The sequence below is a fragment of the Aquarana catesbeiana genome, linkage group LG11 (genome assembly GCF_042186555.1).
Source record: "Aquarana catesbeiana isolate 2022-GZ linkage group LG11, ASM4218655v1, whole genome shotgun sequence".
NCBI lineage: Eukaryota > Metazoa > Chordata > Amphibia > Anura > Ranidae > Aquarana > Aquarana catesbeiana.
In genome coordinates, this window is record NC_133334.1 from 105,157,814 (window position 1) to 105,171,729 (window position 13,916).

General features: G+C 40.6%; 1 protein-coding gene across 4 annotated transcripts in view; it reads left to right on the forward strand.

Moving 5' to 3' along the window:
- The window catches only part of TSPAN4 (tetraspanin 4), a 2,224,117-nt gene that overhangs the window by 657,057 nt on the left and 1,553,144 nt on the right, over positions 1 to 13,916 (forward strand). The gene's annotated exons all lie outside the window — the stretch shown is intronic.

The following is a 13,916-nucleotide window of genomic DNA, read 5'->3' on the forward strand; positions in this document are numbered from 1 at the left end:
CCTTCTGGAAGTAATCAGAAAGGTGGGAGCAATTTCTCCTTATTCTCATCAACTGGCTTCTGGACAGATTTTAGCCATGCCTCGTGATGGCAACTATCGGTCGGAATATAGCCATTCCGGTCCATGACCTTAAAATAGGTTTTTGTATCGAGATGGCCATTATTGGATATAATCTCTAAATCCAAAAAATGGATCTTGGACCGACTGGCTTCATGAGTCAAATGGATCCCTCTCCGGTTATCATTCAGAGTCGCAATGAATGCATCCAAAGAGTCCATATTGCCCCTCCATAGGAGGAGGATGTCGTCTATGTACCTCACCCACAGAGCTAACTCTGGGGGGGTTTAAAGCATAGACGACTTCCTCCTCCCATTTGGCCATGAAAATGTTCGCCAGGCTGGGGGCAAACTTCGCCCCCATGGCTACTCCCTTTGTTCGCAGATAAAACCGATCATTATACCAAAAGTAATTAGCACCCGTGGCAAATTTAAGTAGATCCATAATAAATCTTTTCTGTGTTCGGGAGATGTTCTTATCTCTTGAAAGAAAAAACTCAACTGCTTCCAAGCCCTGAGCTTGGGGTATGCACGTATATAAGGACGTGACGTCCGCAGTGGCTAGTATTAAGTTGTTGGTATCTGTAACCTGTTGTAATTTCATTATGGTGTCTCTCGTATCTTTCAAAAAAGAAGGGACAGCTTGAACTATCGGTTGAAGGAAAAAGTCGATATATTTCCCTACCCGAGAAGTTATAGAATTAATGCCACTGATAATCGGGCGTCCTGGCGGATGTATCGCATTTTTATGCACTTTCGGCAAATAGTATATTATGGGGATACGCGGTGCCACTGGTACCAAGAAATGTTTTTCTTTTTTGTTCAGGATGCCCAATTGAGAACCAGTATCCACCAAATCAATTAATGTCTTTTTAAATTCTGAGGTTGGATTTTTTTGGAGGCAACGGTATGTCTCAGAATCACTAAGGATTCTGGTCATCTCCCTGTGATAGTCATTCTTATCAAGAATGACTACCCCTCCTCCTTTATCCGCGGAACGGATGATGAGGTCCTTTCTCTCACATAGGGATTTTAGTCCCATTCGGAACTTTGGATCATTATATACCCTTTTGAGGGAGAGATCTTCAAGATCTTTCAGTACCAGGTCCCTAAATACCTTAATTGGAGGTGCTGTAGGGACTGGGGGGTTGAATAGTGACGGATTACTCAACCCAGAGTGCACAGTGTGAGTAGTAATCTGTGGAAAGAGGGATCTACTCGGATTTGACATAATGTATCTTTGAATGTTTAATTTACGCACGTATTTTTGTATATCAATAAATGTAGAAAACTTATTCAGTTTTTTCGGGGGGGCAAACTTTAGACCTTTATCCAGGACAATCTTTTCAGCTTCTGTAAAAGTTGCTTTGCTAAGGTTAAAAATGCCTTTGTTTTCTATAACCGCTTTCTTTTTACGGGCGCGCCTCCCCCCTCTGGTGCCCCGTTTTGTTCTCCATAGTGTGGGGGGTTTTCGTTTTGCTTGTGAAAACCCTCCGTCCTTGGAGGCCTAGGTAACCGTTGATTATAATTAAACGGAGATCTTTCTGGATAGTCATTATCTCTATATCTATAGGAGTATTGAGAATTGTAACTCCTATTCTGTTCATCTCTTAATGGAGAAAACCTATTATAGGTCTGAAGAGGTGTCCTTTGGGGGTATGGTTCATAATGATAATAATCATCACGACCCATGTATCTACCATGTGTTGGGGGGTCCCGAGGGCCTTGTTCATAGTAGGGGGGACGATCATCATTCCTCCTACTTCTGCCCCTGCCCCTTTTACCTCTACCCCTATGTTGGGGGGCTGGACTCCTATATTGAGGCCTGGGTGTACGGGGGTCGTATGAATGTTGGGCATTGTGATCCTCCCTTTTAGATGGGGGGAGGGCCACAGGTGCTTCCAATACTCTTGTATTGGATGAGGTTGTTACCTCCATTGCATTTTGTTCTATGGACCCGGCATTTTTCTCAGTTTCTCATTTTGCCAGTTAAATACGTTCCCTGTTTTGTAATCATTCATATCCCTACTATATTTTTTCTGTTTTTTGATTTTTTGTTCTCGTTCCTCTTTCTCTAGATGGTTCTTTAAATTTGTAGACAAATTAATATATTCTGCAGTAGATTTGTGTGGGAGTAATTTATCCCTAATCTCTTTTATCTCCTTATCTAGCACACTTCTCCTTGCTCGTTTCCTATCCATAAGGAAACCCAGCAATGAGATCCCTGCCTCATTGAAATAATGAAACCATGTTTCAATATCTGTATCTCCTTGTTGTGGATGGATAGTCCATCTTAAACCTCTTGGGACCATCCGGTCTTTGGAGTACTGTTCTAAGAGTGCAATATCCCATTCCAAATGAATTTCTGAAACCATTAGGTTTTTAAGCCTTAAAAAAAGGCCTCCCATCTCAGAGTCTGTGTTCAAAACTGAAAAAACACCCTCTATATTAAAAGTGTGACTCGTGCGGTATTCAAATACGTCTATATTTTGGGGGATTAGGACGGTATGGTAAAGGAAGGCTACAGCAGTAGTGTCAAAAAATAGTAACAAGATAAAGCAAGAAAGATCTGCTGCGCCAACCAAATAAACAACAAGCAGCCAACACCACCAATTAGACTAATTGTAAAAATCAATGAAAAGAAAAAAAGTGTAGCGCTATAGTGTGCCAATTAACAACCATATAACGTGTATCATGTAGCACACCTATGTGTATATCAGATGTTAGGTCCTGCTAGACCTCGCAGGAAAAAACAGTGGACCACTTGGGAGATCCAATGTTCTAAGGAAAACATTGCTAGCAACAAATCATGTGTAATAAACAATGTGAATTATGTGTACACATAAAAATAATCCAAAACCCTCAGATCAAACACAAGCATGTATAGTGTGAAATGGGGTGGGGATAAATAACAAGTCCCTGGGGAATTGGACAGTTCATAAAATCAAGCAGAGAAATCCTGGAGCATAGATGTAAATATCACAATAGCATCTATTCCTATCTCCGATGGACTCTTCCAATACTCGACCAGGCAGAAAAGTAATGTAAAATGCCCTTACCGGACGTGGTGGACTCACAGGCCGTTGGCGGTGAGTCATACGAGCTTGCACCGTTAGGTACGGTAAGGTTACAGCTGCTCTTGGTCCACGACAGAAGAATCCTGGAACGGTCCCAAATCCTGAGCGGTACTCCGGATTCGTCCTCCAACAATCACTTGAGTCTCATGTAATTGAGATGGAGGAAACAGGAGAAAAAAGGCTCCACATAGTGTAAATTCCGGATTACCAGGAAATTTTATTGTATAAAAAGTTCCAGTAAAAATTCGAGTAAAAGCAAAGTTCATACAAACGAAAAGAGATAAGTTTAGCGCAGTAGACAGATGGTTAGGGTAGCGTCATACAACCGACGCGTTTCGTCTGCAAAGACATCAACTGGGGTGAAGCTAACTCTCATCTGCTGCGCTATTTATTTGGAAAAGCTCAAATTTACATCGGGGACACCTGTGCGGCGTGACTTCCGGGTTTTGTGTCATGTGAGGGTGTTCCCAGTCAGCTGACTAACTTTCTAGCCTATCCAGGGATTGGCACCAGCACGCAACCAAGCCTCAGTTTGGTCCTCCTGCTCAACCAATGTTTTTTAATGATATGCTATATGATATAATATCATTAAAAAACATTGGAGAATATTAAAAAGTAAAACTATTCTGGGCCCTGAGTTACCTGAACAGGCAGCCACTATTTTTAGGGGTGCTCCATCAATTAAAGGACAGATCGCACCGAATGTGATTGATCCCCCAGATAAGATATGGTTTTTTCATAATATGAAAGGATTCTATCCATGTCGAAGATGCACAGTTTGCAAATGGAATGTCTGTCAAGCACGTAAAATAGAAACATTCAATTCTACTGTTACTGGTAAAGAATACAAAATGAAGCAATTTGCTACATGTAAAACCCCATATATTGTATACCTTATCACTTGTCCGTGTAAAAAGCAATACATTGGTCGGACAATACGTGACTTCACTACAAGGGTAAAAGAACACATTACAGCAATCAAAAAATGTAAAACCAATCATAGTGTTCCCAAACACTATTCATCACACCACGACCGTAATCCAGCAGGAACTATGTTTCAGGTCATAGACAGGTTTACACCGCATTGGAGAGGGGAATCAAACATAAGGGGAGTCTCTAGACTCGAAACGTGGTGGATACACCAAATTAAATGCTATGTACCCCATGGCTTAAACATTGAGTGGGACATTAATGCGTTTATAAATCAGTCATAAGGTCCTAGTCATGTCTCCTGATTCACCCCTTTATGTTAAATCTCCATGGAGTTTTACCCATGAGTTGCTTTATTGTATAATAGATACTACTATCCCTGCTATATCGTTCCCATAATGTTTGTATTGGGAATGATTTTCTATCATCAACTTTCCAGCAATGATTTTTTGTTTTTTGTTCTTTGTTTTTTTGTTTTTTTGTTTTTTAATTTGTTCTTTTTATTTTTTACCAACTTAGAGTATATCTGAGATTCATCCTGGATTGCTAGATAATGTGTATATATGTTCCACTTCCTGGACATATGTCCTGGCTAGATGGTCCGTTTGGTGAAGCTTAGAATGGATCTCTATCCTATGTGGTCAATTATATACATATCTTTATCGTTTTATGTAATTTTTGAATTTTTTGTTTTTAGATTGCAATTAATACTTTGTTTATGCCTGTGAACAACAGTTTGTAAACATAGGGGAACATGTGTGTTGTGACTATTACAGCTCCATATCCAAAGAAAAAAATCTCCCTCAATGATTGGATGGTCGGTGCATCTATACCACTTCCATGTCCCAATGATTGTATCCTCTCTGTGCGCTGACAGCTTATCAGATTTATGTCAGGTGACCCTGGTAAACACAGAGAGTATTATGAGTGGCAAACGTGGTGAAGTGGTGTTCCTAATGGGTGTCTGTTTACAGCATCACGTCTTGACGCACTGAAGTGGGATGGACCTTCGGTTCTGCGCTGTTGCGCTTGCGCAATAGGATGTGTTCCTGGACGGACGTACTCTCTGGAAAATGAGAGGGCATGACTGACTCATGACGTCATCGCGTAAATGCGCGATGACGCGTAAACCTGGAAATAGTCAGCTAATAAGAAAGAAGGGTGTGCGATCCGCGTCACTACGCTGGGACGCTCAGACGTGATAGCCACATGTCCTCACTGCTCAGACATAATTGGTTGAGCAGGAGGACCAAACTGAGGCTTGGTTGCGTGCTGGTGCCAATCCCTGGATAGGCTAGAAAGTTAGTCAGCTGACCGGGAACACCCTCACATGACACAAAACCCGGAAGTCACGCTGCACAGGTGTCCCCGATGTAAATTTGAGCTTTTCCAAATAAATAGCGCAGCAGATGAGAGTTAGCTTCACCCCAGTTGATGTCTTTGCAGACGAAACGCGTCGGGTATATGACGCTACCCTAACCATCTGTCTACTGCGCTAAACTTATCTCTTTTCGTTTGTATGAACTTTGCTTTTACTCGAATTTTTACTGGAACTTTTTATACAATAAAATTTCCTGGTAATCCGGAATTTACACTATGTGGAGCCTTTTTTCTCCTGTTTCCTCCATCTCAATTACATGAGACTCAAGTGATTGTTGGAGGACGAATCCGGAGTACCGCTCAGGATTTGGGACCCTTCCAGGATTCTTCTGTCGTGGACCAAGAGCAGCTGTAACCTTACCGTACCTAACGGTGCAAGCTCGTATGACTCACCGCCAACGGCCTGTGAGTCCACCACGTCCGGTAAGGGCATTTTACATTACTTTTCTGCCTGGTCGAGTATTGGAAGAGTCCATCGAAGATAGGAATAGATGCTATTGTGATATTTACATCTATGCTCCAGGATTTCTCTGCTTGATTTTATGAACTGTCCAATTCCCCAGGGACTTGTTATTTATCCCCACCCCATTTCACACTATACATGCTTGTGTTTGATCTGAGGGTTTTGGATTATTTTTATGTGTACACATAATTCACATTGTTTATTACACATGATTTGTTGCTAGCAATGTTTTCCTTAGAACATTGGATCTCCCAAGTGGTCCACTGTTTTTTCCTGCGAGGTCTAGCAGGACCTAACATCTGATATACACATAGGTGTGCTACATGATACACGTTATATGGTTGTTAATTGGCACACTATAGCGCTACACTTTTTTTCTTTTCATTGATTTTTACAATTAGTCTAATTGGTGGTGTTGGCTGCTTGTTGTTTATTTGGTTGGCACAGCAGATCTTTCTTGCTTTATTTAGTTTGAAGTTTGATATCTCGCCATATTGTTTCAGAGTATTTAGTAAATTCGGTAAGGAAATTTGTGGGTTGGTAACGTAGAACAAAACGTCGTCCGCATATGCTGCTAATTTGTGCTCCTCTTCCCCGATCTTAAATCCACTTATATCAGGGTTCTTTCGAACCATAGCCAATAAGGGTTCCAGAGAAAGAACAAATAGGAGCGGGGATAGAGGGCATCCCTGCCTTGTCCCATTTTTCATCTCAATGGGGGAAGATAGTATGCCATTTATTATAATGGTTGCTGTTGGATGATGGTATAGGGACTTGATCCACTGAATCATTCTTGGACCAATTCCCATCACTTCCAGCGTCTGTATCATGAACCCCCAGTCTACCCTGTCAAAGGCCTTTTCGGCGTCTATTGACAGGAGCAGACCCGGGGGCCCCCTTTCCTTTATCCTCTGGAGGAGAAGGAGTGTTCTTACCCCATTATCTCTTCCCTCCCTTCCAGGCGTGAAACCCACCTGGTCCAAATTACTCCTTTAATTCGCCCTGCTATAACTTTGGCGTACAATTTTGTATCCGCATTCAGCAGCGAAATAGGCCTATAGCTGGAGCACATTGTCACATTCTTCCCCTCCTTTGGAATGACTGTGATGATTGCAGACAGTGCTTCTCCCCCCATTTCATAGTCTACTCCAAGGCCGTTCATATATTGACACAGCCTAGGGATGAGAATATCTTTAAACTTTTTATAATAAAGCGTTGTAAACCCATCTGAGCCAGGACTCTTCCCTTTGGCTGAGTCTGCGAGAGCCCTGCTAATTTCCTCCTCTGTTATCGGCGACTCCAAAACTATTCTCACACCCCTGTCATGTACTACCGTGTACAGGTCCTGATAATAATTTTTAAATATTTCCGCTATGCTCTTTGTGGTATGAGCCATTTCCCCTCCTTTTGTTCGAATTTTGTCTATAAAATTTAGGGATTTTTCTTTTGGAGCATCCGAGCTAATTTTCTGCTGGCCTTATTTCCCCACTGATACCTTTCTTTAGATATTCTATTGAACACTCTTGTTGTTTCCTGATCTACAAGATCTTTCAGTTCATCCCTTTTCCTAACTAATTTAAGATATATTTCCATATGATTACCCTGATGTTTCTTGTGCTCCTGTTCTAATCTGAAAATCTCTTCCGTTAATTTTTTAATTTTCTCAGATCTCTCTTTTTTTTTTTTCCTTGATCCTATTTTTATCAGAATTCCCCTTATGTAGGCCTTATGTGCCTCCCACAGGTAGGACCCCACAACCTCTCCTGTATCATTACTTTCAAAATATTGCTCAAATTCCTTTTTTACCACTTCTGATGTCTCCTCATCTTGAATAAGCTGCTCGTTTAGGCGCCAGGCGTGTGACTGTCTGAAAATACCCAGAACCACCATTTTCATTTTTAACGGGAAGTGGTCTGATAGTGTTGATATCTCTATGTCGGCATGTTTCACCCACTCAATCAGTCTATGCTCGACAAAGATGTAATCTATACGTGAGTATGTCCCGTGTACAGGAGAGAAAAACGAAAAATCTTGTTTTTTAGGGTTGCGAGTCCTTCATATGTCTACCAATTGACACATGTGTAATTTATGTTTTACCCTTTTGAGTAGTACGTTATTTGTCTCCTGCACATGGGACGCACTATCCTGACTTGGGTCCATACAGAAGTTCATGTCACCCATCAGGATCACATACCCACTCTTAAAGTCAGTTAACTTACCCAAGATGCCCATTAGATATTTAATCGAGTTCTTATTTGGGGCATATATATTTGCCAATGTACACTCCATTCTGCCGAGCTTGCCTTTCAAGAAGAGGAATCTTCCCTCAGGGTCTGTCAGCCTATCTTCCAGCTCAAATTTAACCTCTCGAGAACCCTATCGCCACTCCCCTGGCTCTCTTTGAGATGGTGTCCCCATAATACCATGTTGGGAACTGGCCCGAGTTCAGTTTTACACTAGACTTGTGGGATAGATGAGTCTCTTGTAAAAAGACCACCCCTGCCCCGTGCCTTCTGAGTTCTTCTAAGATCTTATATCTTTTAATAGAGGAATTTAGACCCCTTACATTATAGGTCATAAAAGTTAGAGGTGTCCCTTCTTCTATCTTAGTTTTCGTTAGGTGCCCCCTGCTTGGGTTTCGGTAGGGTAATCATATTTCTTAGCGAACCAACAGAGGATCCCCCCTTACCTCCCTCCCTCCCCAAACCCCCTCATTCTCCCCCCTCCCCCCCAGGCCCCGTACCGGCCCTGGTTTCACCATCAGGTCTCTTTTGGTGACCATAAAATCCTGGGGTGAAGCTCTGCTCGCGGCCCCCATTGTCCATGTCCCCCCCCCTGTTTGGGGCATGGGGACAGGACCAAGCCCACTGAGGGGAAGTGCACCCACCACCCTTGTGTCCCTCATCCGTCCCGGACTCCCCAAGTCATCTTTAGAGTCTTCCCCTATCCCGTCCCCCCCGCCACCCTCAGACTTTTACACACTTTCAAGCTCTCTGCCAGTGACCCCCCTCCCCCCCCCCCCCCACCCCTGTCCATTCCTGTCCACTCGGAATGTTTGGAATTGGAATCTCCAGTTTTTTACAAAAGTCATTGAGCTCTTCAATAAATTTCAGTCGTACTGTCCTTCCCTCTTTCTGGACTACTAGTGAGGCTGGAAACCCCCAGTTGTATTTAAGATTAGCAACCCTCAGCTGTTCCAATAAAGGTTTAAGCTGTCGCCTCCGTGCTAAAGTTCCTGCTGACAGGTCAGTAAACACCTGGAGGTTTATTCCCTCATACTGTGGGGGGGCGCTCTTCTCAGATTGCTCCAAATTTTAGCTTTATCTTCATATTTATGGAATTTTATTATAACATCCCGAGGAGTCTCTTCCTTCAGCCCCGGGGGTTTCCTTCCTCTATGGGCTCGATTTATGTTTAATTCATGTTCTTCTACCCAGTACCGGATTAAATATTTTTCTAATTTTTGTGGCCAAGTCTTCCCCCTGCTGTTCTGGTAGAGCTCGTATTCTGAGGTTTTGATGTCTGTTATGATTCTTTTGGTCCTCTAACCTGTACAGGAGATCTCTCTGGGCCAGTTGTAGTTTCTTTACTTGCGCCTTTAACTCTCCAATCTCCTGGGCTTGCTGTCCTGTTTTTTCCTTAGCCTCTTCCACTCTCTTTAGCAAATGGCCCATGTCTCCCCTTACGTTCATAATCTCACTTTTAATGGAGCTTTCCAATTTAGACAGCATTTCCATCATTTCCAGTTTAGTAGGCACTTGGAACATGCTGTCACCATCTTGGGATGTGGTTGGGTTAAGTGCCATTCCAGTTTCAGAGCCTTCCCTGAATTTGTCTTCCTGGGCTCCCATATTTTTAGGCCCCTCTTTCTTTTTCCCTTTTATTGTCTCCTGTTTCTTCTCCTCTCCTAAACTTTGGGGGCTCTTCTCTTTTAGGTACTTCTGAATTGAGCTTGTGTTTAGACTTTCTCTGGGGGTCTTAGGCTCGGTTGTTCTCTGCGTCCTCCCTCTCATTCTTCTATTTCGGTTCCCTTGTGTAACAAGGGGCTAAATTCTGTGTTACATTTATTCATAGATTCATTTATATATTTACCCTTTTAGATATGTGGTCAGTAAATGCAATGATTAAAACACACAAAACAAAGAATGTAATAAAAGAGATTTACTTAGCTTCGATTAAAGATGTATTACAGATGATACAATACAGGATAAATTCAGCATTCAATCCAGGGAACCCCTCAACTTCTGAATTTTCAGATAGTTCTGGAAGCCGACAGTCTGTTCAAGATCTGGGACCACTAACGTCCCTTCACGAAGTTCACTGGCCTGCTCTATTGTCTGACCTTATAAAGGCTAGATGGAAGGCGCGAAAAGCTGGTTTAATCTGGTCCTAACAATAGGCTAGCCAGAGAATGGTCCAGAGACAATGTAAGCCTCTATGAATGACCGTCTGTGAGCTCAGAAACATACATTATACATATATAGAAATATATATATATATATAAGTAATCACCTTAAAACTATTACTAAGTTTCTTGTAATTCAATAACTAAAGTTATATATATATATATACCCATACTACATTCCACCCCTTGACTTACAAGATTCTTAGTTTAGTTTATAATACTCAGGATTACTTATAGATATATCAAGATGTTCTACTTAAGGTAGTCCTTTCGCTTGTACTCCAATATAAACATTTCTGACTTCATTAATGTCATCCTTCACATTTCCAGTAGTATAAGTATGTATGCGAAACACTCCTCATTATTAAATATGGTCCCATATATCCCACCCCTTGGGTATTTTCCACATGTAAATCAATGTATAACAGTTTTACATCCTTCCACACCTCGTCTTATTTATCTAAAGTTCTATCTCTTGACCCACTTTCTCTGTCTGATTTACCTGTCCAGGAAATCTCATTCTGCTATGTTAGGGCTGAAAAATATAAAAAATGTCCAGGCTTATAAAAACAACTAAATGTTGGACTAACAGAATAACACCAAACTTCCTTTTGAAAGTGCAGGCATGAGCAGCAAACTTTCCTTTCCAAGAGTTTAAACGCATAGATACTTGTCAAAGTCCTCCACATCTGGTGATGGACAGCAGAGTCTTAGACATCCGGTTACCAGATCGCAGCTGCAGCATAACACTGGAAACACTGTAGAACTGAAAGAACTGTAGAATACAAAGTCCATATCCTTCGGACTATTGCAGCTCACAAGTCACAAATGTGCAGGCACATAACCACATAGTAGCTGGAACTTCTACAGACAGTTCAGGCACATGACCATCAGAGCAGATAAAACAGTTCAAGTACTTCACCATCAGATTCAGGTACTTAACCATGATAGCGGATGGAACAGTTCAGGTACTCGACCCTCAGAACAGGTGGAACTTGCACCAACAGTTCAGCTGCTGATCATTGGTAAAGACTTTATAGACCGTTGCTGCTGTCAAAAGTGTTTGTCTCCTTTCTCCAATATGCTTCTAGTTGACATCATGACAGGTGTGTTACCAAATATGTCAGTCCAACATTCCTTAATTAACAACAATGCCCATATAGCCCATTATAGATTTCTGAACAGGCAAATCGATAATCATTAGTGACCTGTCTTAACACTGAAAAACTCAGCTTTCTACATTAAAGGTGAAATATTATTACAGGTATATTACTCATCCCCCACCTGAACTATACACTACTCTGTCTCAAATTATAGGCCCAACTTTAAACTTCTTCATGTGTGTTTCCTCTATGCACTTTGATCTCCTTCCACACTCTAAAGACATTCTGGCAGGCTAACCGGCTCTTTTGTCTACACTGATCCCAATATGTGCATATAATATGCCCATGCATATGTGTCACTGTATTCTACATGCCAGTCCCACCCCAAACAATCAAGGAGAATTGAGGAAAACAAAACCTAAGAACCTATTTTATAACTCTTTTTCCTTTACCAAGAAAATTTTATGAAAACTCAATCAGGTGTATAGAACAGGGTGGTCAAAGAATCACTGAGTGTCAGATATAACTGACCATATATATAACACTAGAACACCTCATGTTGATAGACTTAAAAATTGTGTTCAGTGCAATAACATTAACCTAAATGTACAGTTATAAGTAGACATAAGTACTTTTTTTCCCTTGAAAAACAAAATGATTACTTTAAATTTAAACTGTCAATCATGCAGAAAAATGTACTTTATATGTAAAACCCCAGGCACACTCCCACAGTGGTACCAAAATAATTATGGCAGAATATACAGAAGTAGATGCCGCCATAATTTAGCTTACATATTCACAGAAAAGAACAATATGTAAATATTTGGGTATTCTTACACCCTTCAAACCATTACAAGTATTATATAATTCCAGATATCAAAACAATCTTGCTGTCAATATTCAAACATTATTTGTTCTATATCATTTTATATTCAACTCAATCAGAGGAAACTCTTATAAATCTATTATGCAGCATCGAGAGTATTAGCTGCTCTGGTTTACATTCAGTTTCAATGAAAACTTTCAGTACATTTGCATATTGCATAAAAATAACAACAAAAACAACATAAATGATTCAGTTTGACTGTAATCTTCATCTTTAGTTCTTGGACATCAAACCATATCAGACAGGTGGATTGATGCTGTTTAATATTGTCTAGGAACTAAACAAAACAAAAAGATTATTTAGTGTGATGTTATTACAGCTCCTTCCTAGAAAGTAACAAATAGTTAGCAACAAACACATTTAACCAACACTTTCCACAAACAACAAAACATATGGCCATTATTTCTGTTATTCATGAGTGCACTTTTATTACCCTTATTAATTGAGCTCATATTACTTAATTAATTATCACCACGTGGATTTTCATTAAAGGACGTCCATTCAAAGTTGTCATTAACCATGGTTGAAATAATTCACAAGAACATTATATGGTGTTCATTACATTTGTGCACAAACATTATACATCACCAAACTCATATTGATGTTTCTATTGCAACCTCTTGTTCAATACCATACAGATCTACGAAACTTCTAGGAATAGATCTGGTTCCTTCTGTATTAACAAAAAAAACATTAGTGTTGTATCCTAGAACATGACACTATTACATTCACCAATAGAATTATAATAATCATGACTGCTATTCAGGATTTTAAAGGGTGTTAACATCAATCAGCCATTTACTTTCTTTGTTTCAAATAATCCTAGATTTTAACAAAACTAACAATTTCAACTAGGATGTTATTTTTTCAACATGATTAGACATTTCTCAGATGTTCAGCACTGTCCTGCTTTTCACAGGCATAAGCTTTTTAAGGGGGGGGGTTAAGGGGGAATCTCCCTCTCTTAAGGGATCGTCTCATTCAAGCAGACTCGCACAAATACAGTCTATAGCTGCAGCTCTTCTTTTCACAAAATGCTGGACTATTGTCCATTGTCCGGGGGGGCTGCAGCCATTCCTGCTAACTACAGATCTTTTCAGTTAAACATAAAAAACTCACTTAAACATCAGTAGCCAAATGCATTTTTACATATCATCCATACAACAACTTTTCCTCACCAATAGCTAGCTAAACAACCAACAAAAGAGCTCAACATTTAAACTCAACACATATATTACTGCAGTAATCACAATCTAAGCATCAATACAGGTCATATTTTTCCTTTTCCTACCTGTTTTCTGCTCATCGTTTTCAAACCTCAAAGAACAATTATGTGAGCACCAGCGAAAGGGCCACTCATCCACCTAACGCGGTCATCAGCTCATCTGTTCTATATCTCAAAAAATCTAAAGCTTGCCGGGGGCTCGCTAAGCACACAATGAGTGGAAACATTCGACCATCTACCCCCTTTTTGTCTCAGTGCCTGCAAAAATATCCATCCTAATATAGATGCAGCTTTCTGTTCCGATTTTGAATATCGAACAAATCAAGAATCAGGAGACAGTGGCGGGGGTCTTCCACTTTAAATGCATCCTGATACTTGATCAATTCACAAG